Source organism: Mus musculus, chromosome 7 (assembly GCF_000001635.26).
Source record: "Mus musculus strain C57BL/6J chromosome 7, GRCm38.p6 C57BL/6J".
Taxonomy (NCBI): domain Eukaryota; kingdom Metazoa; phylum Chordata; class Mammalia; order Rodentia; family Muridae; genus Mus; species Mus musculus.
Window position 1 is genome coordinate 59474182 of NC_000073.6, and position 25592 is coordinate 59499773.

Sequence of the window (25592 nt, forward strand, 5' to 3'; positions counted from 1 at the left end):
GTCTTCCTGGCTACCATACAGAAACATCAGTGGAACCCACAAAGGAACCCTGGCATTCCAATAAGATTTACTGCTTCCTCTCGAAGCAACAGCCACATCACAGGTGACCTTAGCCTCACCATTTTGTAGGTATCAACACTCAAGTTGAGCTGCCCAAGTTCTATGGATAGGACAAAAAAATAATTGAATAAAACAACTACAGATAGGTATTTCAAGGGTGATTAAAGTAACTGTGTGTTTTTGCTCAAAGTGCAAATGTGGCATCAGACCTCTGTAAGGTCTATGTTGTAAGACCCAACTCAACGTGAAAGGTGATTCCTGAAAATCTCCCGAGAATCCTGGCCCCAAGCCACAAAACCCATGTGTATACATGGATCCATTTGTGTCAAGGTGTTATGGGTTGCCCTGCTGTAAAACGTGAGGGTAACCGTTGTTGCTGGACTCAAGTCAGGCCTTGGTGTTATGAATCAAAGTGCAATTAGGTTCTTTAAACACCTGGCATTACCCTGTATCAACCTAATGTGTAGAGCTTTTTTTCCTCAGTGATTCTGCAGTGAGGTTCAGTAAGTGCCCTAAATGATACCATGAAGGAAATTTAGAATGTGGTGGGCACCAAGGTAAAAATGAATATCTCACCCTATCCACATGGGTAAATTTTCTCTGGGGTGAGATCTTTGGAATATCTGCTAGAGGAATTGCCCTTTGTAAACCCATCCTGGGGAGGACAGCCTTTTTGGATATCATAGAATCCTTCTTTTTCCCTAAGAAAGGATCTGTCACTTGGGCCTCCCCTGTCAAAAGAAAGGAAGAGTCCCATAACGTCCTGGAGGCCAGTGTTGTCCTCCTGTAGCTATTTGCCATAAAATTGTAAGCATCAAAGTCTGAGATCCCAACATTCAAAAAATGTCATCCTCCTCTCTCCATGAGAAGTAGGTCAAAATTATGAAAAAACAATTATCCGGAGTTGAACACATTCCTTAAAACGTTACAAACCAGGGGATGTACATCGGAGAACATAGCCTAAATCGAGCTCCTTTGGTACCGTTGTATACCATTTTGTTATCCCTAATTCCAAATGGACAGACTGGCTGAGAATTGAAAGCCAAATCATGAAGGGGGAGGTCACCTGGATGTGGAGGCTTTACCATGTTCTGACCACTTACCTGATTATCTGTGTTGCTCTGCCTTCCAAGGTGGCATGTGAGATGACTGCAAAACACCAGAAAAGACATTGTCATGAGCAAGGGGCGATCCTTGCAGAAATGCCTAAGGTTCCATTGTGGGACTAGGTGCTTGTTGGCATGCAGTGTTTGCCAACCAATGTGCACCCTAGATGTCCACATTTCCTCTCATCGGAAACAGGGCAAGGGCATCTGAGGACTTCAGGGAAGTCACCCTAGAGCCCCCCCAAGGAGCTCTTGTGACCCTGTCGCCCTGGTTTTGCCTCAGCGTAATCCTATTGAGCATGAATTTTATGTCATCACCTTTCTTCATGACATTGGGTTGTCATCATTGACCCAGTCCAAGACAGAATTCGGCTACCTCTACTTGGATATCACCTAACCTAATCCAACCACTTACCTTCCTTTCCAAAACTGGCTCAGAGTAGGAATGGTCACATGGAACTGGAGAGGGAATGCTGGGACGAAATGTCTTCCAGGGAATCAAGGGCTCCCTTTCTTGATACTTGGAAGAATGTCTTCCCTAAGGAGGAAAGGGAAAGAAGTCAAGACACTTGTTGTCCCTTCTTTAAATAAAGGTCAGAGGAGAGAGACATTTTTCTGGAGCTCTACTTGTACAACTTCATTGTGCAGAAACTGTCCTGGGGTTACCTCTTGTATTACTACCAGCCCAGCACACACAAGTCTTCCTGGCTACCATAGAGAATCATCAGTGGCTACACAAAGGAACCCTGGCATTCCAATAAAGATTTACTGCTTCCTCTCGAAGCAACAGCCACATCACATGTGACCTTAGCCTCACAATTTTGTAGGTATCAACACTCAAGTTGAGCTGCCCAAGTTCTATGGATAGGACAAAACATAATTGAATAAAACAACTACAGATAGGTATTTCGAGGGTGATTAAAGTAACTGTGTGTTTTTGCTCAAAGTGCAAATGTGGCATCAGACCTCTGTAAGGTCTATGTTGTAAGACCCGACTCAACGTGAAAGGTGATTCCTGAAAATCTCCCGAGAATCCTGGACGGAGGCCACAGAACCCATGTCTATACATGTATCCATTTGTGTCAACGTGTTATGGGTTGCCCTGCTGTAAAACGTGAGTGTAAGCACTGTTGCTGGACTAAAGTCAGGCCTTGGTGTTATGAATCAAAGTGGAATTAGGTTCTTTAAACACCTGGCCTTACCCTGTATCAACCTAATGTGTAGAGCTTTTTTTCCTCAGTGATTCTGCAGTGAGGTTCAGTAAGTGCCCTAAATGATACCATGAAGGAAATTTGGAATGTGGTGGGTACCAAGGTAAAAATGAATATCTCACCCTATCCACATTGGTAAATTGTCTCTGGGGTGAGATCTTTGGAATGTCTGCTAGAGGGATTGCCCTTTGTGAACCCATCCTGGGGAGGACAGCCTTTTTTGATATCATAGAATCCTTCTTTTTCCCTAAGAAAGGGTCTGTCACTTGGGCCTCTCCTGTCAAGGGAAAGGAAGACTCCCATTAGGCCCTGGAGGCCTGTGTTGTCCTCCTGAAGCTATTTGCCATGGAATTGTAAGCATCAAAGTATGAGAACCCAACATTCAAAAAATGTCACCCTCCTCTCTCCATGAGAAGTAGGTCAAAATTATGAAAGAACAATTATCGGGAGTTGAACACATTCCTTAAAACGTTACAAACCAGGGGATGTACATCGGAGAACATAGCCTAAATCGAGCTCCTTTGGTACCGTTGTATACCATTTTGTTATCCCTAATTCCAAAAGGACCGATTGGCTGAGAATTGAAAGCCAAATCATGAAGGGGGAGGTCACCTGGATGTGGAGGCTTTACCATGTTCTGACCACTTACCTGATTATCTGTGTTTCTCTGCCTTCCAAGGTGGCATGTGAGATGACTGCAAAACACCAGAAAAGACATTGTCATGAGCAAGGGGCGATCCTTGCAGAAATGCCCAAGGTTCCATTGTGGGAATAGGTGCTTGTTGGCATGCAGTGTTTGCCAACCAATGTGCACCCTAGATGTCCACATTTCCTCTCATGGGAAACAGGGAAAGGGCATCTGAGGACTTCAGGGAAGTCACCCTAGAGCCCCTCAAGGAGTCAACGGACCTCTTGTGACCCTGTCGCCCTGGTTGGGCCTCAGCGTAATCCTATTGAGCATGAATTTTATGTCATCACCTTTCTTCATGACATTGGGTTGTCATCATTAACCCAGTCCTAGACGGAATTCGGCTACCTCTACTTGGATATCACCTAACCTAATCCAACCACTTACCTTCCTTTCCAAAACTGGCTCAGAGTAGGAATGGTCACATGGAACTGGAGAGGGATTGCTGGGACGAAATATCTTCCAGGGAAGCAACTTGGAAGAATGTCTTTCCTAAGGAGGAAAGGGAAAGAAGTCAAGACGCTTGTTGTCCCATCTTTAAATAAAGGTCTGAGGAGTGAGACATTTTTCTGGAGCTCTATTGGTACAACTTCATTGTGCAGAAATTGTCCTGGGGGTACCTCATTTATTACTACCAGCCCAGCACAAACAAGTCTTCCTGGCTACCATACAGAAACATCAGTGGACACACAAAGGAACCCTGGCATTCCAATAAAGATTTACTGCTTCCTCTCGAAGCAACAGCCACATCACAGGTGACCTTAGCCTCACCATTTTGTAGGTATCAACACTCAAGTTGAGCTGCCCAAGTTCTATGGATAGGACAAAAAAATAATTGAATAAAACAACTACAGATAGGTATTTCAAGGGTGATTAAAGTAACTGTGTGTTTTTGCTCAAAGTGCAAATGTGGCATCAGACCTCTGTAAGGTCTATGTTGTAAGACCCAACTCAACGTGAAAGGTGATTCCTGAAAATCTCCCGAGAATCCTGGGCCCAGGCCACAGAACCCATGTCTACACATTTATCCATTTGTGTCAAGGTGCTATGGGTTGCCCTGCTGTAAAACGTGAGGGTATCCACTGTTGCTGGACTCAAGTCAGGCCTTGGTGTTATGAATCAAAGTGCAATTAGGTTCTTTAAACACCTGGCATTACCCTGTATCAACCTAATGTGTAGAGCTTTTTTACCTCAGTGATTCTGCAGTGAGGTTCAGTAAGTGCCCTAAATGATACCATGAAGGAAATTTGGAATGTGGTGGGTACCAAGGTAAAAATGAATATCTCACCCTATCCACATTGGTAAATTGTCTCAGGGGTGAGATCTTTGGAATATCTGCTAGAGGGATTGCCCTTTGTAAACCCATCCTGGGGAGGACAGCCTTTTTGAATATCATAGAATCCTTCTTTTTCCCTAAGAAAGGATCTGTCACTTGGGCCTCCCCTCTCAAGGGAAAGGAAGAGTCCCATAAGGTCCTGGAGGCCAGTGTTGTCCTCCTGTAGCTATTTGCCATAAAATTGTAAGCATCAAAGTATGAGATCCCAACATTCAAAAAATGTCATTCTCCTCTCTCCATGAGAAGTAGGTCAAAATTATGAAAACACAATTATCGGGAGTTGAACACATTCCTTAAAACGTTACAAACCAGGGGATGTACATTGGGGAACATAGCCTAAATCGAGCTCCTTTGGTACCATTGTATACCATTTTGTTATCCCTAATTCCAAAAGGACTGACATGCTGAGAATTGAAAGCCAAATCATGAAGGGGGAGGTCACCTGGATGTGGAGGCTTTACCATGTTCTGACCACTTACCTGATTACCTGTGTTTCTCTGCCTTCCAAGGTGGCATATGAGATGACTGCAAAACACCAGAAAAGACATTGTCATGAGCAAGGGGCGATCCTTGCAGAAATGCCCAAGGTTCCATTGTGGGACTAGGTGCTTGTTGGCATGCAATGTTTGCCAACCAATGTGCACCCTAGATGTCCACATTTCCTCTCATGGGAAACAGGGCAAGGGCATCTGAGGACTTCAGGGAAGTCACCCTAGAGCCCCCCATGGAGTCAACGGACCTCTTCTGACCCTGTCGCCCTGGTTGGGCCTCAGCGTAATCCTATTGAGCATGAATTTTATGTCAACACCTTTCTTCATGACATTGGGTTGTCATCACTGACCCAGTCCTAGACAGAATTCGGCTACATCTACTTGGATATCAACTAACCTAATCCAACCACTTACCTTCCTTTCCAAAACTGGCTCAGAGTAGGAATGGTCATATGGAACTGGAGAGGGATTGCTGGGACGAAATGTCTTCCAGGGAAGCAAGGGCTCCCTTTCTTGATACTTGGAAGAATGTCTTCCCTAAGGAGGAAAGGGAAAGAAGTCAAGACGCTTGTTGTCCCTTCTTTAAATAAAGGTCAGAGGAGAGAGACATTTTTCTGGAGCTCTACTTGTACAACTTCATTGTTCAGAAACTGTCCTCGGGTTACCTCTTGTATTACTACCAGCCCAGCACACACAAGTCTTCCTGGCTACCATAGAGAAACATCAGTGGACACACAAAGGAATCCTGGCATTCCAATAAAGATTTACTGCTTCCTCTCGAAGCAACAGCCACATCACAGGTGACCTTAGCCTCACAATTTTGTAGGTATCAACACTCAAGTTGAGCTGCCCAAGTTCTATGGATAGGACAAAAAAATAATTGAATAAAACAACTACAGATAGGTATTTCGAGGGTGATTAAAATAACTGTGTGTTTTTGCTCAAAGTGCAAATGTGGCATCAGACCTCTGTAAGGTCTATGTTGTAAGACCCGACTCAACATAAAAAGTTGATTCCTGATAATCTCCTGAGAATCCTGGACCGAGGCCACAGAACCCATGTCTATACATGTATCCATTTGTGTCAACGTGTTATGGGTTGCCCTGCTGTAAAACGTGAGTGTAAGCACTGTTGCTGGACTAAAGTCAGGCCTTGGTGTTATGAATCAAAGTGGAATTAGGTTCTTTAAACACCTGGCCTTACCCTGTATCAACCTAATGTGTAGAGCTTTTTTTCCTCAGTGATTCTGCAGTGAGGTTCAGTAAGTGCCCTAAATGATACCATGAAGGAAATTTGGAATGTGGTGGGTACCAAGGTAAAAATGAATATCTCACCCTATCCACATTGGTAAATTGTCTCTGGGGTGAGATCTTTGGAATATCTGCTAGAGGGATTGCCCTTTGTGAACCCATCCTGGGGAGGACAGCCTTTTTGGATATCATAGAATCCTTCTTTTTCCCTAAGAAAGGGTCTGTCACTTGGGCCTCCCCTGTCAAGGGAAAGGAAGACTCCCATGAGGCCCTGGAGCCCTGTGTTGTCCTCCTGAAGCTATTTGCCATGGAATTGTAAGCATCAAGGTATGAGATCCCAACATTCAAAAAATGTCATCCTCCTCTCTCCATGAGAAGTAGGTCAAAATTATGAAAAAACAATTATAGGGAGTTGAACACATTCCTTAAAACGTTACAAACCAGGGGATGTACATCGGAGAACATAGCCTAAATCGAGCTCCTTTTGTACGGTTGTATACCATTTTTTATCCCTAATTCCAAAAGGACCGACTGGCTGAGAATTGAAAGCCAAATCATGAAGGGGGAGGTCACCTGGATGTGGAGGCTTTACCATGTTCTGACCACTTACCTGATTATCTGTGTTTCTCTGCCTTCCAAGGTGGCATGTGAGATGACTGCAAAACACCAGAAAAGACATTGCCATGAGCAAGGGGCAATCCTTGCAGAAATGCCCAAGGTTCCATTGTGGGACTAGGTGCTTGTTGGCATGCAGTGTTTGCCAACCAATGTGCACCCTAGATGTCCACATTTCCTCTCATGGGAAACAGGGCAAGGGCATCTGAGGACTTCAGGGAAGTCACCCTAGAGCCCCCCAAAGAGTCAACGGACCTCTTGTGACCCTGTCGCCCTGGTTGGGCCTCAGCGTAATCCTATTGAGCATGAATTTTATGTCATCACCTTTCTTCATGACATTGGGTTGTCATCATTAACCCAGTCCTAGACGGAATTCGGCTACCTCTACTTGGATATCACCTAACCTAATCCAACCACTTACCTTCCTTTCCAAAACTGGCTCAGAGTAGGAATGGTCACATGGAACTGGAGAGGGATTGCTGGGACGAAATATCTTCCAGGGAAGCAACTTGGAAGAATGTCTTTCCTAAGGAGGAAAGGGAAAGAAGTCAAGACGCTTGTTGTCCCATCTTTAAATAAAGGTCTGAGGAGAGAGACATTTTTCTGGAGCTCTATTGGTACAACTTCATTGTGCAGAAATTGTCCTGGGGGTACCTCATTTATTACTACCAGCCCAGCACAAACAAGTCTTCCTGGCTACCATACAGAAACATCAGTGGACACACAAAGGAACTATGGCATTCCAATAAAGATTTACTGCTTCCTCTCGAAGCAACAGCCACATCACAGGTGACCTTAGCCTCACCATTTTGTAGGTATCAACACTCAAGTTGAGCTGCCCAAGTTCTATGGATAGGACAAAAAAAATAATTGAATAAAACAACTACAGATAGGTATTTCAAGGGTGATTAAAGTAACTGTGTGTTTTTGCTCAAAGTGCAAATGTGGCATCAGAGCTCTGTAAGGTCTATGTTGTAAGACCCAACTCAACGTGAAAGGTGATTCCTGAAAATCTCCCGAGAATCCTGGGCCCAGGCCACAGAACCCATGTCTACACATTTATCCATTTGTGTCAAGGTGCTATGGGTTGCCCTGCTGTAAAACGTGAGGGTATCCACTGTTGCTGGACTCAAGTCAGGCCTTGGTGTTATGAATCAAAGTGCAATTAGGTTCTTTAAACACCTGGCATTACCCTGTATCAACCTAATGTGTAGAGCTTTTTTACCTCAGTGATTCTGCAGTGAGGTTCAGTAAGTGCCCTAAATGATACCATGAAGGAAATTTGGAATGTGGTGGGTACCAAGGTAAAAATGAATATCTCACCCTATCCACATTGGTAAATTGTCTCAGGGGTGAGATCTTTGGAATATCTGCTAGAGGGATTGCCCTTTGTAAACCCATCCTGGGGAGGACAGCCTTTTTGAATATCATAGAATCCTTCTTTTTCCCTAAGAAAGGATCTGTCACTTGGGCCTCCCCTCTCAAGGGAAAGGAAGAGTCCCATAAGGTCCTGGAGGCCAGTGTTGTCCTCCTGTAGCTATTTGCCATAAAATTGTAAGCATCAAAGTATGAGATCCCAACATTCAAAAAATGTCATTCTCCTCTCTCCATGAGAAGTAGGTCAAAATTATGAAAAAACAATTATCGGGAGTTGAACACATTCCTTAAAACGTTACAAACCAGGGGATGTACATCGGAGAACATAGCCTAAATCGAGCTCCTTTGGTACCGTTGTATACCATTTTGTTATCCCTAATTCCAAAAGGACCGACTGGCTGAGAATTGAAAGCCAAATCATGAAGGGGGAGGTCACCTGGATGTGGAGGCTTTACCATGTTCTGACCACTTACCTGATTATCTGTGTTTCTCTGCCTTCCAAGGTGGCATGTGAGATGACTGCAAAACACCAGAAAAGACATTGTCATGAGCAAGGGGCGATCCTTGCAGAAATGCCCAAGGTTCCATTGTGGGACTAGGTGCTTGTTGGCATGCAGTGTTTGCCAACCACTGTGCACCCTAGATGTCCACATTTCCTCTCATGGGAAACAGGGCAAGGGCATCTGAGGACTTCAGGGAAGTCACCCTAGAGCCCCCCAAAAAGTCAACGGACCTCTTGTGACCCTGTCGCACTGGTTGGGCCTCAGCATAAACCTATTGAGCATGAATTTTATGTCATCACCTTTCTTCATGACATTGGGTTGTCATCATTGACCTAGTCCTAGACAGAATTCGGCTACCTCTACTTGGATATCACCTAACCTAATCCAACCACTTACCTTCCTTTCCAAAACTGGCTCAGAGTAGGAATGGTCACACAGAACTGGGGAGAAATTGCTCTTACGAAATGTCTTCCAGGGAAGCAAGGGCTCCCTTTCTTGATACTTGGAAGAATGTCTTCCCTAAGGAGGAAAGGGAAAGATGTCAAGACGCTTGTTGTCCCTTCTTTCAATAAAGGTCAGAGGAGAGAGACATTTTTCTGGAGCTCTACTTGTACAACTTCATTGTTCAGAAACTGTCCTGGGGTTACCTCATGTATTACTACCAGCCCAGCACACACAAGTCTTCCTGGCTACCATAGAGAAACATCAGTGGACACACAAAGGAACCCTGGCATTCCAATAAAGATTTACTGCTTCCTCTCGAAGCAACAGCCACATCACAGGTGACCTTAACCTCACCATTTTGTAGGTATCAACACTCAAGTTGAGCTACCCAAGTTATATGGATAGGACAAAAAAGTAATTGAATAAAACAACTACAGATAGGTATTTCGAGGGTGATTAAAGTAACTGTGTGTTTTTGCTCAACGTGCAAATGTGGCATCAGACCTCTGTAAGGTCTATGTTGTACGACCGGACTCAACGTGAAAGGTGATTCCTGAAAATCTCCCGAGAATCCTGGACCGAGGCCACAGAACCCATGTCTATACATGTATCCATTTGTGTCAACGTGTTATGGGTTGCCCTGCTGTAAAACGTGAGTGTAAGCACTGTTGCTGGACTAAAGTCAGGCCTTGGTGTTATGAATCAAAGTGGAATTAGGTTCTTTAAACACCTGGCCTTACCCTGTATCAACCTAATGTGTAGAGATTTTTTTCCTCAGTAATTCTGCAGTGAGGTTCAGTAAGTGCCCTAAATGATACCATGAAGGAAATTTGGAATGTGGTGGGTACCAAGGTAAAAATGAATATCTCACCCTATCCACATTGGTAAATTGTCTCTGGGGTGAGATCTTTGGAATATCTGCTAGAGGGATTGCCCTTTGTGAACCCATCCTTGGGAGGACAGCCTTTTTGTATATCAGAGAATCCTTCTTTTTCCCTAAGAAAGGGTCTGTCACTTGGGCCTCCCCTGTCAAGGGAAAGGAAGAGTCCCATAAGGCCCTGGAGGCCTGTGTTGTCCTCCTGTAGCTATTTGCCATGAAATTGTAAGCATCAAAGTATGAGATCCTAAGATTCAAAAAATGTCATGCTCCTCTCTCAATGAGAAGTAGGTCAAAATTATGAAAAAACAATTATCGGGAGTTAAACACATTCCTAAAAAAGGTTACAAATCAGGGGATGTACATCGGAGAACATAGCCTAAATAGAGCTCCTTTGGTACCTTTGCATACCATTTTGTTATCCCCAAATTCCAAAAGGACCGACTGGCTGAGAATTGAAAGCCAAATCATGAAGGGGGAGGTCACCTGGATGTGGAGGCTTTACCATGTTCTGACCACTTACCTGATTATTTGTGTTGCTCTGCCTTCCAAGGTGGCATGTGAGATGACTGCAAAACACCAGAAAAGACATTGTCATGAGCAAGGGGCGATCCTTGCAGAAATGCCCAAGGTTCCATTGTGGGACTAGGTGCTTGTTGGCATGCAGTGTTTGCCAACCAATGTGCACCCTAGATGTCCACATTTCCTCTCATGGGAAACAGGGCAAGGGCATCTGAGGACTACAGGGAAGTCACCCTAGAGCCCCCCAAGGAGTCAACGGACCTCTTGTGACCCTGTCGCACTGGTTGGGCCTCAGCGTAATCCTATTGAGCATGAATTTTATGTCATCACCGTTCTTCATGACATTGGGTTGTCATCATTGACCCAGTCCTAGACAGAATTCGGCTACCTCTACTTGGATATCACCTAACATAATCCAACCACTTACCTTCCTTTCCAAAACTGGCTCAGAGTAGGAATGGTCACATGGAACTGGAGCGGGATTGCTGGGACGAAATGTCTTCCAGGGAAGCAAGGGCTCCCTTTCTTGATACTTGGAAGAATGTCTTCCCTAAGGAGGAAAGGGAAAGAAGTCAAGACGCTTGTTGTCCCTTCTTTAAATAAAGGTCAGAGGAGAGAGACATTTTTCTGGAGCTCTACTGGTACAACTTCATTGTGCAGAAACTGTCCTGGGGTTACCTCTTGTATTACTACCAGCCCAGCATACACAAGTCTTCCTGGCTACCATAGAGAAACATCAGTGGACACACAAAGGAACCCTGGCATTCCAATAAAGATTTACTGCTTCCTCTCGAAGCAACAGCCACATCACAGGTGACCTTAGCCTCACCATTTTGTAGGTATCAACACTCAAGTTGAGCTGCCCAAGTTCTATGGATAAGACAAAAAATAATTGAATAAAACAACTACAGATAGGTATTTTGAGGGTGATTAAAGTAACTGTGTTTTTGCTCAAAGTGCAAATGTGGCATCAGACCTCTGTAAGTTCTATGTTGAAAGACCAGACTCAACGTGAAAGGTGATTCCTGAAAATCTCCCGAGAATCCTGGGCCCAGGCCACAGAACCCATGTCTATACATGGATTTATTTGTGTCAAGGTGATTTGGGTTGCCCTGCTGTAAAACGTGAGTGTAAGCACTGTTGCTGGACTCAAATCAGGCCTTGGTGTTATGAATCAAAGTGGAATTAGGTTCTTTAAACACGTTGCCTTACCCTGTATCAACCTAATGTCTAGACCTTTTTTTCCTCAGTGATTCTGCAGTGAGGTTCAGTAAGTGTCCTAAATGATAAAATGAAGGAAATTTGGAATGTGGTGGGCAGCAAGGCAAAAATGAATATCTCACCCAATCCATATGAGTAAATTGTCTCTGGGGTGAGATCTTTGGAATATCTGCTAGAGGGATTGCCCTTTGTGAACCCATCCTGGGGAGGACAGCCTTTTTGGATATCATAGAATCCTTCTTTTTACCTAAGAAAGGATCTGTCACTTGGGCCTCCCCTCTCAAGGGAAAGGAAGTGTACCATAAGGCCCTGGAGGCCAGTGTTGTCCTCCTGGAGCTATTTGCCATAAAATTGTAAGCATCAATGTATGAGATCCCAACATTCAAAAAATGTCATCCTCCTCTCTCCATGAGAAGTAGGTCAAAATTATGAAAAAACAATTATCGGGAGTTGAACACATTCTTTAAAACGTTACAAACCAGGGGATGTACGTCGGAGAACATAGTCTAAATTGAGCTCCTTTGGTACCTTTGTATACCATTTTGTTATCCCTAATTCCAAAAGGACTGACATGCTGAGAATTGAAAGCCAAATCATGAAGGGGGAGGTCACCTGGATGTGGAGGCTTTACCATGTTCTGACCACTTACCTGATTATCTGTGTTTCTCTGCCTTCCAAGGTGGCATATGAGATGACTGCAAAACACCAGAAAAGACATTGTCATGAGCAAGGGGAGATCCTTGCAGAAATGCCCAAGGTTCCATTGTGGGACTAGGTGCTTGTTGGCATGCAGTGTTTGCCAACCAATGTGCACCCTAGATGTCCACATTTCCTCTCATGGGGAACAGGGCAAGGGCATCTGAGGACTTCAGGGAAGTCACCCTAGAGCTCCCCAAGGAGTCAACAGACCCTCTTGTGATCCTGTCGCCCTGGTTGGGCCTCAGCGTAATCCTATTGAGCATGAATTTTATGTCATCACCTTTCTTCATGACATTGGGTTGTTATCATTGACCCAGTCCTAGACAGAATTCGGCTACCTCTACTTGGATATCACCTAATATAATCCAACCACTTACCTTCCTTTTCAAAACTGGCTCAGATTAGGAATGGTCACATGGAACTGGAGCGGGATTGCTGGGACGAAATGTCTTCCAGGGAAGCAAGGGCTCCCTTTTTGATACTTGGAAGAATGTCTTCCCTAAGGAGGAAAGGGAAAGAAGTCAAGGCGCTTGTTGTCCCTTCTTTAAATAAAGGTCAGAGGAGAGACACATTTTTCTGGAGCTCTACTTGTACAACTTCATTGTGCAGAAACTGTCCTGGGGTTACCTCTTGTATTACTACCAGCCCAGCATACACAAGTCTTCCTGGCTACCATAGAGAATCATCAGTGAACACACAAAGGAACCCTGGCATTCCAATAAGATTTACTGCTTCCTCTCGAAGCAACAGCCACATCACAGGTGACCTTAGCCTCACCATTTTGTAGGTATCAACACTCAAGTTGAGCTGCCCAAGTTCTATGGATAAGACAAAAAAATAATTGAATAAAACAACTACAGATAGGTATTTCGAGGGTGATTAAATAACTGTGTGTTTTTGCTCAAAGTGCAAATGTGGCATCAGACCTTTGTAAGGTCTATGTTGTAAGACCCGACTCAACATGAAAGGTGATTACTGAAAATCTCGCGAGAATCCTGGGCCCAGGCCACAGAACCCATGTCTATACATGGATCCATTTGTGTCAAGGTGTTATGGGTTGCCCTGCTGTAAAACGTGAGGATAACCACTGTTGCTGGACTCAAGTCAGGCCTTGGTGTTATGAATCAAAGTGCAATTAGCTTCTTTAAACACCTGGCCTTACCCTGTATCAACCTAATGTGTAGAGCTTTATTTCCTCAGTGATTCTGCAGTGAGGTTCAGTAAGTGTCCTAAATGATACCATGAAGGAAATTTGGAATGTGGTGGGCACCAAGTTAAAAATGAATATCTCACCCTTTCCACAATGGTAAATTGTCTCTGGGGTGAGATCTTTGGAATATCTGCTAGAGGGATTGCCCTTTGTGAACCCATCCTGGGGAGGACAGCATTTTTGGATATCATAAAATCCTTCTTTTTCCCTAAGAAAGGCTCTGTCACTTGGGCCTCCACTGTCAAGGGAAAGGAAGAGTCCCATAAGGCCCTGGAGGCCTGTGTTGTCCTCCTGTAGCTATTTGCCATAAAATTGTAAGCATCAAAGTATGAGATCCTAAGATTCAAAAAATGTCATGCTCCTCTCTCAATGAGAAGTAGGTCAAAATTATGAAAAAACAATTATCGGGAGTTAAACACATTCCTAAAAAAGGTTACAAATCAGGGGATGTACATCGGAGAACATAGCCTAAATAGAGCTCCTTTGGTACCTTTGCATACCATTTTGTTATCCCCAAATTCCAAAAGGACCGACTGGCTGAGAATTGAAAGCCAAATCATGAAGGGGGAGGTCACCTGGATGTGGAGGCTTTACCATGTTCTGACCACTTACCTGATTATCTGTGTTGCTCTGCCTTCCAAGGTGGCATGTGAGATGACTGCAAAACACCAGAAAAGACATTGTCATGAGCAAGGGGCGATCCTTGCAGAAATGCCCAAGGTTCCATTGTGGGACTAGGTGCTTGTTGGCATGCAGTGTTTGCCAACCAATGTGCACCCTAGATGTCCACATTTCCTCTCATGGGAAACAGGGCAAGGGCATCTGAGGACTACAGGGAAGTCACCCTAGAGCCCCCCAAGGAGTCAACGGACCTCTTGTGACCCTGTCGCCCTGGTTGGGCCTCAGCGTAATCCTATTGAGCATGAATTTTATGTCATCACCGTTCTTCATGACATTGGGTTGTCATCATTGACCCAGTCCTAGACAGAATTCGGCTACCTCTACTTGGATATCACCTAACCTAATCCAACCACTTACCTTCTTTCCAAAACTGGCTCAGAGTAGGAATGGTCACATGGAACTGGAGAGGGATTGCTGGGACGAAATGTCTTCCAGGGAAGCAAGGGCTCCCTTTCTTGATACTTGGAAGAATGTCTTCCCAAAGGAGGAAAGGGAAAGAAGTCAAGACGCTTGTTGTCCCTTCTTTAAATAAAGGTCAGAGGAGAGAGACATGTTTCTGGAGCTCTACTGGTACAACTTCATTGTGCAGAAACTGTCCTGGGGTTACCTCTTGTATTACTACCAGCCCAGCACACACAAGTCTTCCTGGGTACCATAGAGAAACATCAGTGAACACACAAAGGAACCCTGGCATTCCAATATGATTTACTGCTTCCTCTCGAAGCAACAGCCACATCACAGGTGACCTTAGCCTCACCATTTTGTAGGTATCAACACTCAAGTTGAGCTGCCCAAGTTCTATGGATAAGACAAAAAAATAATTGAATAAAACAACTACAGATAGGTATTTCGAGGGTGATTAAAGTAACTGTGTGTTTTTGCTCAAAGTGCAAATGTGGCATCAGACCTCTGTAAGGTCTATGTTGTAAGACCCGACTCAACGTGAAAGGTGATTACTGAAAATCTCGCGAGAATCCTGGGACCAGGCCACAGAACCCATGTCTATACATGGATCCATTTGTGTCAAGGTGTTATGGGTTGCCCTGCTGTAAAACGTGAGGATAACCACTGTTGCTGGACTCAAGTCAGGCCTTGGTGTTATGAATCAAAGTGCAATTAGGTTCTTTAAACACCTGGCCTTACCCTGTATCAACCTAATGTGTAGAGCTTTATTTCCTCAGTGATTCTGCAGTGAGGTTCAGTAAGTGCCCTAAATGATACCATGAAGGAAATTTGGAATGTGGTGGGCACCAAGTTAAAAATGAATATCTCACCCTTTCCACAATGGTAAATTTTCTCTGGGGTGAGAACTTTGGATTATCTGCTAGAGGGATTGCCCTTTGTGAACCCATCCTGGGGAGGACAGCCTTTTTGGATATCATAAAATCCTTCTTTTTCCCTAAGAAAGGCTCTGTCACATGGGCCTCCCCTGTCAAGAAAAAGGAAGAGTCCCATAAGGCCCTGGAGGCCTGTATTGTCCTCCTGTAGCTATTTACCATAAAATTGTAAGCATCAAAGTATGAGATCCTAAGATTCAAAAAATGTCATGCTCCTCTCTCAATGAGAAGTAGGTCAAAATTATGAAAAAACAATTATCGGGAGTTAAACACATTCCTAAAAAAGGTTACAAATCAGGGGATGTACATCGGAGAACATAGCCTAAATAGAGCTCCTTTGGTACCTTTGCATACCATTTTGTTATCCCCAAATTCCAAAAGGACCGACTGGCTGAGAATTGAAAGCCAAATCATGAAGGGGGAGGTCACATGGATGTGGAGGCTTTACCATGTTCTGACCACTTACCTGATTATCTGTGTTGCTCTGCCTTCCAAGGTGGCATGTGAGATGACTGCAAAACACCAGAAAAGACATTTTCATGAGCAAGGGGCGATCCTTGCAGAAATGCCCAAGGTTCCATTGTGGGACTAGGTGCTTGTTGGCATGCAGTGTTTGCCAACCAATGTGCACCCTAGATGTCCACATTTCCTCTCATGGGAAACAGGGCAAGGGCATCTGAGTACTTCAGGGAAGTCACCCTAGAGCCCCCCAAGGAGTCAACGGACCTCTTGTGACCCTGTTGCCCTGGTTGGGCCTCAGCGTAATCCTATTGAGCATGAATTTTATGTCATCACCTTTGTTCATGACATTGGGTTGTCATCATTGACCCAGTCCTAGACAGAATTCGGCTACCTCTACTTGGATATCACCTAACCTAATCCAACCACTTACCTTCCTTTCCAAAACTGGCTCAGAGTAGGAATGGTCACATGGAACTGGAGAGGGATTGCTGGGACGAAATGTCTTCCAGGGAAGCAAGGGCTCCCTTTCTTGATACTTGGAAGAATGTCTTCCCTAAGGAGGAAAGGGAAAGAAGTCAAGACGCTTGTTGTCCCTTGTTTAAATAAAGGTCAGAGGAGAGAGACATGTTTCTGGAGCTCTACTGGTACAACTTCATTGTGCAGAAACTGTCCTGGGGTTACCTCTTGTATTACTACCAGCCCAGCACACACAAGTCTTCCTGGCTACCATAGAGAAACATCAGTGGACACACAAAGGAACCCTGGCATTCCAATAAAGATTTACTGCTTCCTTTCGAAGCAACAGCCACAACATAGGTGACCTTAGCCTCACCATTCTGTAGGTATCAACACTCAAGTTGAGCTGCCCAAGTTCTATGGATAGGACAAAAAAATAATTGAATAAAACAACTACATATAGGTATTTCGAGGGTGATTAAAGTAACTGTGTGATTTTGCTCAAAGTGCAAATGTGGCATCAGACCTCTGTAAGGTCTATGTTGTACGACCCGACTCAACGTGAAAGGTGATTCCTGAAAATCTCCCGAGAATCCTGGACCAAGGCCACAGAACCCATGTCTATACATGTATCCATTTGTGTCAACGTGTTATGGGTTGCCCTGCTGTAAAACGTGAGTTTAAGCACTGTTGCTGGACTAAAGTCAGGCCTTGGTGTTATGAATCAAAGTGGAATTAGGTTCTTTAAACACCTGGCCTTACCCTGTATCAACCTAATATGTAGAGCTTTTTTTCCTCAGTGATTCTGCAGTGAGGTTCAGTAAGTGCCCTAAATGATACCATGAAGGAAATTTGGAATGTGGTGGGTACCAAGGTAAAAATGAATATCTCACCCTATCCAAATTGGTAAATTGTCTCTGGGGTGAGATCTTTGGAATATCTGCTAGAGGGATTGCCCTTTGTGAACCCATCCTGTGGAGGACAGCCTTTTTGGATATCATAGAATCCTTCTTTTTCCCTAAGAAAGGATCTGTCACTTGGGCCTCCCCTGTCAAGGGAAAGGAAGAGTACCATAAGGCCCTGGAGGCCAGTGTTGTCCCCCTGTAGCTATTTGCCATAAAATTGTAAGCATCAAAGTATGAGATCCCAACATTCAAAAAATGTCATTCTCCTCTCTCCATGAGAAGTAGGTCAAAATTATGAAAAAACGATTATCGGGAGTTGAACACATTCCTTAAAACGTTACAAACCAGAGGATGTACATCGGGGAACATAGCCTAAATCGAGCTCCTTTGGTACCATTGTATACCATTTTGTTATCCCTAATTCCAAAAGGACCGACTGGCTGAGAATTGAAAGCCAAATCATGAAGGGGGAGGTCACCTGGATGTGGAGGCTTTACCATGTTCTGACCACTTACCTGATTATCTGTGTTTCTCTGCCTTCCAAGGTGGCATATGAGATGACTGCAAAACACCAGAAAAGACATTGTCATGAGCAAGGGGCGATCCTTGCAGAAATGCCCAAGGTTCCATTGTGGGACTAGGTGCTTGTTGGCATGCAGTGTTTGCCAACCAATGTGCACCCTAGATGTCCATATTTCCTCTCATGGGAAACAGGGCAAGGGCATCTGAGGACTTCAGGGAAGTCACCCTAGAGCCCCCAAGGAGTCAACGGACCTCTTGTGACCCTGTCGCCCTGGTTGGGCCTCAGCGTAATCCTATTGAGCATGAATTTTATGTCATCACCTTTCTTCATGACATTGGGTTGTCATCATTGACCCAGTCCTAGACAGAATTCGGCTACCTCTACTTGGATATCACCTAACCTAATCCAACCACTTACCTTCCTTTCCAAAACTGGCTCAGAGTAGGAATGGTCATATGGAACTGGAGAGGGATTGCTGGGAGGAAATGTCTTCCAGGGAAGCAAGGGCTCCCTTTCTTGATACTTGGAAGAATGTCTTCCCTAACGAGGAAAGGGAAAGAAGTAAAGACGCTTGTTGTCCCTTCTTTAAATAAAGGTCAGAGGAGAGAGACATTTTTCTGGAGCTCTACTTGTACAACTTCATTGTGCAGAAACTGTCCTGGGGTTACCTCTTGTATTACCAGCCCAGCACACACAAGTCTTCCTGGCTACCATAGAGAAACATCAGTGGACACACAAAGGAACCCTGGCATTCCAATAAAGATTTACTGCTTCCTCTCGAAGCAACAGCCACATCAAAGGTGACCTTAGCCTCACCATTTTGTAGGTATCAACACTCAAGTTGAGCTGCCCAAGTTCTATGGATAGGACAAAAAAATAATTGAATAAAACAACTACAGATAGGTATTTCGAGGGTGATTAAAGTAACTGTGTGTTTTTGCTCAAAGAGCAAATGTGGCATCAGACCTCTGTAAAGTCTATGTTGTACGACCCGACTCACCGTGAAAGGTGATTCCTGAAAATCTCCTGAGAATCCTGTACCGAGGCCACAGAACCCATGTCTATACATGTATCCATTTTTGTCAACGTGTTATGGGTTGCCCTTCTGTAAAACGTGAGTTTAAGCACTGTTGCTGGACTAAAGTCAGGCCTTGGTGTTATGAATCAAAGTGGAATTAGGTTCTTTAAACACCTGGCCTTACCCTGTATCAACCTAATGTGTAGAGCTTTTTTTCCTCAGTGATTCTGCAGTGAGGTTCAGTAAGTGCCCTAAATGATACCATGAAGGAAATTTGGAATGTGGTGGGTACCAAGGTAAAAATGAATATCTCACCCTATCCAAATTGGTAAATTGACTCTGGGGTGAGATCTTTGGAATCACTGCTAGAGGGATTGCCCTTTGTGAACCCATCCTGGGGAGGACAGCCTTTTTGGATATCATAGAATCCTTCTTTTTACCTAAGAAAGGATCTGTCACTTGGGCCTCCCCTGTCAAGGGAAAGGAAGAGTACCATAAGGCCCTGGAGGCCAGTGTTGTCCTCCTGTAGCTATTTGCCATAAAATTGTAAGCATCAAAGTATGAGATCCCAACATTCAAAAAATGTCATCCTCCTCTCTCCATGAGAAGAAGGTCAAAATTATGAAAAAACAATTATCGGGAGTTGAACACATTCCTTAAAACGTTACAATCCAGGGGTTGTACTTCGGAGAACATAGCCTAAATCGAGCTCCTTTGGTACCGTTGTATACCATTTTGTTATCCCTAATTCCAAAAGGACCAACTGGCTGAGAATTGAAAGCCAAATCATGAAGGGGGAGGTCACCTGGATGTGGAGGCTTTACCATGTTCTGACCACTTACCTGATTATCTGTGTTTCTCTGCCTTCCAAGGTGGCATATGAGATGACTGCAAAACACCAGAAAAGACATTGTCATGAGCAAGGGGCGATCCTTGCAGAAATGCCCAAGGTTCCATTGTGGGACTAGGTGCTTGTTGGCATGCAGTGTTTGCCAACCAATGTGCACCCTAGATGTCCATATTTCCTCTCATGGGAAACAGGGCAAGGGCATCTGAGGACTTCAGGGAAGTCACCCTAGAGCCCCCAAGGAGTCAACGGACCTCTTGTGACCCTGTCGCCCTGGTTGGGCCTCAGCGTAATCCTATTGAGCATGAATTTTATGTCATCACCTTTCTTCATGACATTGGGTTGTCATCATTGACCCAGTCCTAGACAGAATTCGGCTACCTCTACTTGGATATCACCTAACCTAATCCAACCACTTACCTTCCTTTCCAAAACTGGCTCAGAGTAGGAATGGTCATATGGAACTGGAGAGGGATTGCTGGGAGGAAATGTCTTCCAGGGAAGCAAGGGCTCCCTTTCTTGATACTTGGAAGAATGTCTTCCCTAACGAGGAAAGGGAAAGAAGTAAAGACGCTTGTTGTCCCTTCTTTAAATAAAGGTCAGAGGAGAGAGACATTTTTCTGGAGCTCTACTTGTACAACTTCATTGTGTAGAAACTGTCCTGGGGTTACCTCTTGTATTACCAGCCCAGCACACACAAGTCTTCCTGGCTACCATAGAGAAACATCAGTGGACACACAAAGGAACCCTGGCATTCCAATAAAGATTTACTGCTTCCTCTCGAAGCAACAGCCACATCAAAGGTGACCTTAGCCTCACCATTTTGTAGGTATCAACACTCAAGTTGAGCTGCCCAAGTTCTATGGATAGGACAAAAAAATAATTGAATAAAACAACTACAGATAGGTATTTCGAGGGTGATTAAAGTAACTGTGTGTTTTTGCTCAAAGAGCAAATGTGGCATCAGACCTCTGTAAAGTCTATGTTGTACGACCCGACTCACCGTGAAAGGTGATTCCTGAAAATCTCCTGAGAATCCTGTACCGAGGCCACAGAACCCATGTCTATACATGTATCCATTTTTGTCAACGTGTTATGGGTTGCCCTTCTGTAAAACGTGAGTTTAAGCACTGTTGCTGGACTAAAGTCAGGCCTTGGTGTTATGAATCAAAGTGGAATTAGGTTCTTTAAACACCTGGCCTTACCCTGTATCAACCTAATGTGTAGAGCTTTTTTTCCTCAGTGATTCTGCAGTGAGGTTCAGTAAGTGCCCTAAATGATACCATGAAGGAAATTTGGAATGTGGTGGGCACCAAGGTAAAAATGAATATCTCACCCTATCCAAATTGGTAAATTGACTCTGGGGTGAGATCTTTGGAATCACTGCTAGAGGGATTGCCCTTTGTGAACCCATCCTGGGGAGGACAGCCTTTTTGGATATCATAGAATCCTTCTTTTTACCTAAGAAAGGATCTGTCACTTGGGCCTCCCCTGTCAAGGGAAAGGAAGAGTACCATAAGGCCCTGGAGGCCAGTGTTGTCCTCCTGTAGCTATTTGCCATAAAATTGTAAGCATCAAAGTATGAGATCCCAACATTCAAAAAATGTCATCCTCCTCTCTCCATGAGAAGTAGGTCAAAATTATGAAAAAACAATTATTGGGAGTTGAACACATTCCTTAAAACGTTACAATCCAGGGGTTGTACATCTGAGATCATAGCCTAAATCGAGCTCCTTTGGTACCGTTGTATACCATTTAGTTATCCCTAATTCCAAAAGGACCAACTGGCTGAGAATTGAAAGCCAAATCATGAAGGGGGAGGTCACCTGGATGTGGAGGCTTTACCATGTTCTGACCACTTACCTGATTATCTGTGTTTCTCTGCCTTCCAAGGTGGCATATGAGATGACTGCAAAACACCAGAAAAGACATTGTCATGAGCAAGGGGCGATCCTTGCAGAAATGCCCAAGGTTCCATTGTGGGACTAGGTGCTTGTTGGCATGCAGTGTTTGCCAACCAATGTGCACCCTAGATGTCCACATTTCCTCTCATGGGAAACAGGGCAAGGGCATCTGAGGACTTCAGGGAAGTCACCCTAGAGCCCCCCAAGGAGTCAACGGACCAGTTGTGACCCTGTCGCCCTGGTTGGGCCTCAGCGTAATCCTATTGAGCATGAATTTTATGTCATCACCTTTCTTCATGACATTGGGTTGTCACCATTGACCCAGTCCTAGACAGAATTCGGCTACCTCTACTTGGATATCACCTAACCTAATCCAACCACTTACCTTCCTTTCCAAAACTGGCTCAGAGTAGGAATGGTCATATGGAATTTGAGAGGGATTGTTGGGACGAAATGTCTTCCAGGGAAGCAAGGGCTCCCTTTCTTGATACTTGAAAGAATGTCTTCCCTAAGGAGGAAAGGGAAAGAAGTAAAGACGCTTGTTGTCCCTTCTTTAAATAAAGGTCAGAGGAGAGAGACATGTTTCTGGAGCTCTACTGGTACAACTTCATTGTGCAGAAACTGTCCTGGGGTTACATCTTGTATTACTACCAGCCCAGCACACACAAGTCTTCCTGGCTACCATAGAGAAACATCAGTGGACACACAAAGGAACCCTGGCATTCCAATAAAGATTTACTGCTTCCTCTCGAAGCAACAGCCACAACACAGGTGACCTTAGCCTCACCATTTTGTAGGTATCAACACTCAAGTTGAGCTGCCCAAGTTCTATGGATAGGACAAAAAAATAATTGAATAAAACAACTACAGATAGGTATTTCGAGGGTGATTAAAGTAACTGTGTGTTTTTGCTCAAAGTGCAAATGTGGCATCAGACCTCTGTAAGGTCTATGTTGTACGACCCGACTCAACGTGAAAGGTGATTCCTGAAAATCTCCCGAGAATCCTGGACCAAGGCCACAGAACCCATGTCTATACATGTATCCATTTGTGTCAACGTGTTATGGGTTGCCCTGCTGTAAAATGTGAGTGTAAGCACTGTTGCTGGACTAAAGTCAGGCCTTGGTGTTATGAATCAAAGTGGAATTAGGTTCTTTAAACACCTGGCCTTACCCTGTATCAACCTAATATGTAGAGCTTTTTTTCCTCAGTGATTCTGCAGTGAGGTTCAGTAAGTGCCCTAAATGATACCATGAAGGAAATTTGGAATGTGGTGGGTACCAAGGTAAAAATGAATATCTCACCCTATCCAAATTGGTAAATTGTCTCTGGGGTGAGATCTTTGGAATATCTGCTAGAGGGATTGCCCTTTGTGAACCCATCCTGGGGAGGACAGCCTTTTTGGATATCATAGAATCCTTCTTTTTCCCTAAGAAAGGATCTGTCACTTGGGCCTCCCCTGTCAAGGGAAAGGAAGAGTACCATAAGGCCCTGGAGGCCAGTGTTGTCCTCCTGTAGCTATTTTCCATAAAATTGTAAGCATCAAAGTATGAGATCCCAACATTCAAAAAATGTCATTCTCCTCTCTCCATGAGAAGTAGGTCAAAATTATGAAAAAACAATTATCGGGAGTTGAACACATTCCTTAAAACGTTACAAACCAGGGGATGTACATCGGGGAACATAGCCTAAATCGAGCTCCTTTGGTACCATTGTATACCATTTTGTTATCCCTAATTCCAAAAGGACTGACATGCTGAGAATTGAAAGCCAAATCATGAAGGGGGAGGTCACCTGGATGTGGAGGCTTTACCATGTTCTGACCACTTACCTGATTATCTGTGTTTCTCTGCCTTCCAAGGTGGCATATGAGATGACTGCAAAACACCAGAAAAGACATTGTCATGAGCAAGGGGAGATCCTTGCAGAAATGCCCAAGGTTCCATTGTGGGACTAGGTGCTTGTTGGCATGCAGTGTTTGCCAACCAATGTGCACCCTAGATGTCCACATTTCCTCTCATGGGAAACAGGGCAAGGGCATCTGAGGACTTCAGGGAAGTCACCCTAGGGCCCCCCAAGGAGTCAACGGACCTCTTGTGACCCTGTCGCCCTGGTTGGGCCTCAGCGTAATCCTATTGAGCATGAATTTTATGTCATCACCTTTCTTCATGACATTGGGTTGTCATCATTGACCCAGTCCTAGACAGAATTCGGCTACATCTACTTGGATATCACCTAACCTAATCCAACCACTTACCTTCTTTTCCAAAACTGGCTCAGAGTAGGAATGGTTATATGGAACTGGAGAGGGATTGCTGGGACGAAATGTCTTCCAGGGAAGCAAGGGCTCCCTTTCTTGATACTTGGAAGAATGTCTTCCCTAAGGAGGAAAGGGAAAGAAGTCAAGACGCTTGTTGTCCCTTCTTTAAATAAAGGTCAGAGGAGAGAGACATTTTTCTGGAGCTCTACTTGTACAACTTCATTGTGCAGAAACTGTCCTGGGGTTACCTCTTGTATTACCAGCCCAGCACACACAAGTCTTCCTGGCTACCATAGAGAAACATCAGTGGACACACAAAGGAACCCTGGCATTCCAATAAAGATTTACTGCTTCCTCTCGAAGCAACAGCCACATCACAGGTGACCTTAGCCTCACCATTTTGTAGGTATCAACACTCAAGTTGAGCTGCCCAAGTTCTATGGATAGGACAAAAAAATAATTGAATAAAACAACTACAGATAGGTATTTCGAGGGTGATTAAAGTAACTGTGTGTTTTTGCTCAAAGTGCAAATGTGGCATCAGACCTCTGTAAGGTCTATGTTGTATGACCCGACTCAACGTGAAAGGTGATTCCTGAAAATCTCCTGAGAATCCTGGACCAAGGCCACAGAACCCATATCTATACATGTATCCATTTGTGTCAATGTGTTATTGTTGGGAGCCGCCCCCACATTCGCCGTCACAAGATGGCGCTGACATCCTGTGTTCTTAAGTGGTAAACAAATAATCTGCGCATGTGCCAAGAGTAATTTTCCACTACATGTACTCTGCCTTTACTCGGCCATGGGCTGCAGCCAATCAGGGAGTGATGCGTCCTAGGCGAAGGATAATTCTCCTTAAAAGGGGATGGGGTTTCCGCCATTCTCTCTCTTACTTGCGCTCTTGCGCTTTTGCTCTGGCGCGCTGGCGCTCTGGCTCCTAAAGATGTAAGCGTGGGCCTTTCGTTTTTGGGGCTTGGGGCTTGCGCTCCTGGCTCCTGAAGATGTAAGCAATAAAGTTTTGCCGCAGAAGATTCTGGTTTGTTGTGTTCTTCCTGGCTGGTCGTGAGAACGCGTTTAAGAGTTGGTGCCGAAACCCGGGACGAGAAAATCCGGGAAGAAAAAAACCCGGGACGAGAAAATACAAGAAAACTCGGGACGGGAGTTAACCATCACCGGCGCAAGGAAGATCCCTCATTCCGGAACCAGAACTGCGGGTCACGGTAATAAAGGTTCCCGTAAAACAGACTGTTGAGAAGGATTCAACTGCATGAATTCAGAACTTTTCAGCTGGGGAACAGGAGTACCAGTGAGTACAGCTTTACAAGGTAAGTCTGGTCTTGAACTTTCTAACGAAATTCAAGACAGTCTATCAGAAGTAAAGTGGAAAATAGCTTTACAAGGTATGTTTGGCCTTGAACTTTTTCTAGTGTTAGGAGCCCTTTTGTTCTTTTTCACATGTTATCAAGTGATTAAGATAGGGCTGAAAATTCTAGATGAAATTCAGGACAATCTATCAGAAGTAAAGCGGGGAGAGAGAGTAGGAGCAAAGAGGAAATATGGTGCACAGAATAAGTATACAGGCCTTT

General features: G+C 44.4%; 1 long non-coding RNA gene and 13 other non-coding genes across 14 annotated transcripts in view; all 14 read right to left on the minus strand.

Moving 5' to 3' along the window:
• Snhg14 (small nucleolar RNA host gene 14) overlaps window positions 1–25592 on the minus strand; it is a 1177441-nt gene that overhangs the window by 201445 nt on the left and 950404 nt on the right. The window contains exons 102-108 of the long non-coding RNA NR_146211.1: window positions 22129–22251; window positions 21703–21748; window positions 10482–10527; window positions 9034–9156; window positions 8608–8653; window positions 7179–7196; window positions 6753–6774 (exon numbers count right to left, since the gene is read on the minus strand). This is a non-coding gene — a long non-coding RNA (small nucleolar RNA host gene 14). The remainder of the gene's footprint in view (window positions 1–6752; window positions 6775–7178; window positions 7197–8607; window positions 8654–9033; window positions 9157–10481; window positions 10528–21702; window positions 21749–22128; window positions 22252–25592) is intronic.
• On the minus strand, window positions 1441–1519 carry Gm22834. The gene has a single exon (XR_003947072.1). It is a non-coding gene; the product is annotated as a small nucleolar RNA SNORD115 (small nucleolar RNA).
• Window positions 3312–3390, minus strand: Gm24926. Its single transcript, XR_003947036.1, has one exon. It is a non-coding gene; the product is annotated as a small nucleolar RNA SNORD115 (small nucleolar RNA).
• Window positions 5166–5244, minus strand: Gm26200. The gene has a single exon (XR_003947043.1). It is a non-coding gene; the product is annotated as a small nucleolar RNA SNORD115 (small nucleolar RNA).
• Window positions 7038–7116, minus strand: Gm22632. The gene has a single exon (XR_003947037.1). It is a non-coding gene; the product is annotated as a small nucleolar RNA SNORD115 (small nucleolar RNA).
• Gm23254 lies at window positions 8893–8971 on the minus strand. Its single transcript, XR_003947068.1, has one exon. It is a non-coding gene; the product is annotated as a small nucleolar RNA SNORD115 (small nucleolar RNA).
• Gm26390 lies at window positions 10767–10845 on the minus strand. The gene has a single exon (XR_003947027.1). It is a non-coding gene; the product is annotated as a small nucleolar RNA SNORD115 (small nucleolar RNA).
• On the minus strand, window positions 12637–12715 carry Gm26366. Its single transcript, XR_003947033.1, has one exon. It is a non-coding gene; the product is annotated as a small nucleolar RNA SNORD115 (small nucleolar RNA).
• Window positions 14508–14586, minus strand: Gm26336. The gene has a single exon (XR_003947028.1). It is a non-coding gene; the product is annotated as a small nucleolar RNA SNORD115 (small nucleolar RNA).
• On the minus strand, window positions 16380–16458 carry Gm26283. The gene has a single exon (XR_003946999.1). It is a non-coding gene; the product is annotated as a small nucleolar RNA SNORD115 (small nucleolar RNA).
• On the minus strand, window positions 18251–18329 carry Gm25098. Its single transcript, XR_003946954.1, has one exon. It is a non-coding gene; the product is annotated as a small nucleolar RNA SNORD115 (small nucleolar RNA).
• On the minus strand, window positions 20119–20197 carry Gm24702. Its single transcript, XR_003946955.1, has one exon. It is a non-coding gene; the product is annotated as a small nucleolar RNA SNORD115 (small nucleolar RNA).
• Gm26432 lies at window positions 21988–22066 on the minus strand. The gene has a single exon (XR_003947030.1). It is a non-coding gene; the product is annotated as a small nucleolar RNA SNORD115 (small nucleolar RNA).
• Gm25462 lies at window positions 23860–23938 on the minus strand. Its single transcript, XR_003946956.1, has one exon. It is a non-coding gene; the product is annotated as a small nucleolar RNA SNORD115 (small nucleolar RNA).